At 33.9% G+C, this 2,500-nt stretch overlaps 1 protein-coding gene across 2 annotated transcripts in view; it reads right to left on the bottom strand.

The window, feature by feature from the left end:
• Positions 1-2,500, bottom strand: part of LOC144975406 (universal stress protein YxiE-like) — a 98,704-nt gene that overhangs the window by 54,552 nt on the left and 41,652 nt on the right. The window lies entirely within an intron of this gene.

Raw genomic sequence — 2,500 nt, 5'->3', positions numbered from 1 at the left:
GAATTTTCACTCCTTTCATATTGTTTCTTTGTTAACAATAAATCAAAAATATGTAGGGCAAGATTAGCCGTAATTCTTGGCAATTTTGCAGAGACATTTGCAATCGATGTGTGTGTTCCTGTAAAGGCTATTCTATGCCTGTCCAATATATTTAAGAAGAGATTTTCAATTTTCAATTCGAAGAAGCAGTCGGATAAAGGAAGATGAACAAACTGAGGTCACAGTAATTATTATATCAGCTCTATTTCTCTGTGGATATCCATTTATCATCCTCATTATCATCATCATCATCATCAGCATCATCAACATCATCAGCATCATCATCAGTCCCACCACTGCCAACATCACCGTCTTTGCAACCATCATTATATTCATCTTTATTCACCACCACTACTTCCCCCACCACCACCACCATCATCATCATTATCATTATCATCATCTTTGTCATTATCTATCAGAATCATTATTGTCAATATATATTAGCATCAGTAATCACCGCAATCACCTTCACTTTCTTCATCATTGTCATTAATATATCAGTATCATCTTTATTGCCTCCACCACCATCAATATCATCATCATCTTCACCTTCATCATCATCATCATCATCATCATCATCATCATCATCATCATCATTTTCCATCACTACCAGCATAATAGTCTTTGCGATCATCATCATATCCATCTTTATTCACCACCACTACCGCCACCATCCTATTTAAATTATTAGCATCATTATTATCATCTTCATTCGTAGTCTACGTCACTATTTATCAGTGTCATCATTATTGTCATCACAAGCATTAATATCACCATTATTTTCACCTTCATCATTATTGTCATTATCTATCAGCATCGTCTTTATTACGTTCACATTCTTTACCATTGTCATTATCTAACAGCATCATCTTTATTGCCATCACCACTAATATCATCTTCGTCTTCATCATATCTCCATTATCTACCAACCCCAGCTTTATTGTCGACACCATCATCAATGTCATCACCAACTTCACCTTCATCATAATCGTCATTATCTATCACCATCATCGTTTCACCAGTATCATCACCAGCACCATTATCTTCACTACCACAACCATCAACCTCACCAACGTATATTATCAATTTTCTTCAACATCGTCACCACCACTATCTTTTTTTATTCATATTGCTATTGAAGCAGCTTTTTGTGTCAATCATATTCTCATATTTCTGCTGTGTCATCTGTAGGGGACATAAATGAGAATTGTTCTTCAAATTTATGCAATCTTATCTATAGCAATGTGTTTATATTGTCACTTTAAATAAGTTTTATAAAGAAATGAGCTTGGTCATCATACAAAATCTATTTTGAATATTATCATCATCAATGTCATCCTCCTCTTCCTAATTTTCATCATCATTATCATCATCATCATCATCATCATCATCATCATCATCATCATCATCATCATCATCATCATCATCATCCTTATACACCCCTTTCTTGAGTATTAAAATATATTTCTGTAGTTAGTCTTATTTAATGTATTTATATTTGTCTATAAATATAATGCGTGTGTGTGTGTGTGCGTGTGTGTGTGTGTGTGTCTATTTTGAATATTATCATCATCAATCTCATCCTCCTCTTTATCATTCTCATCATCATCATCATCATCATCATCATCATCATCCTTATACACCCCTTTCTTGAGTATTAAAATATATTTGTGTAGTTAGTCTTATTTAATGTATTTATAATATTTGTGAATGGGTGAATGGGGGATTGAATTCATCACAAACCTTCTAAATCAAGTGTATGACACAGGAAAAATGCCAACTGATATGAAACGATCCATTTTTATAGCACTACCAAAAAAGCCAGGGGCAGTTGATTGTGAACAACACAGAACTATTAGCCTAATGAGCCACCTCACAAAAATTCTTTTGAAGATAATTTTACTAAGAATAAGAAATAAAATACGACCTGAAATTGGGGAGATGCAATTTGGTTTTGTTGAGGACAAGGGTACCAGAAATGGAATATTCACATTATCAATGCTGATGGAAAGATGTATTGAAGTAAATAAAGATCTGTATATGTGTTTCATCGACTATTCAAAAGCCTTTGATAAAGTACAACACGAAAAACTATTCAAAATTCTATCATCCTTGGACATTGATGGTAAAGATTTAAGAATATTACGGAATTTGTACTGGGAACAAGAAGCAGCAATGCGTGTTGACAATGAACTAAGCAGTTTTACACCTATTAGAAGAGGAGTTAGGCAGGGGTGTGTTTTGTCTCCAGATTTATTCAACCTCTATAGTGAAATGATATTAAGAGATATCGAACATAAGAAGGGGGTGTGTATTGGAGGAAAGAATGTAACAAATCTGAGGTATGCAGATGATACGGTTCTACTGGCAGAATCTGAACATGAACTACAAGAATTACTGGATGTTGTAGTCAGGAGTAGTGAAAATATGGGACTGGAACTGAATATATCTAAAACAGAAT

This window comes from Berghia stephanieae, chromosome 6 (assembly GCF_034508935.2).
Source record: "Berghia stephanieae isolate SIO BIC M18660-M18661 chromosome 6, UCSD_Bste_1.3, whole genome shotgun sequence".
Lineage (NCBI taxonomy): Eukaryota > Metazoa > Mollusca > Gastropoda > Nudibranchia > Aeolidiidae > Berghia > Berghia stephanieae.
Note: the sequence above shows the minus strand (reverse complement) of the source record. Positions and strands in the feature narration are given on the sequence as shown.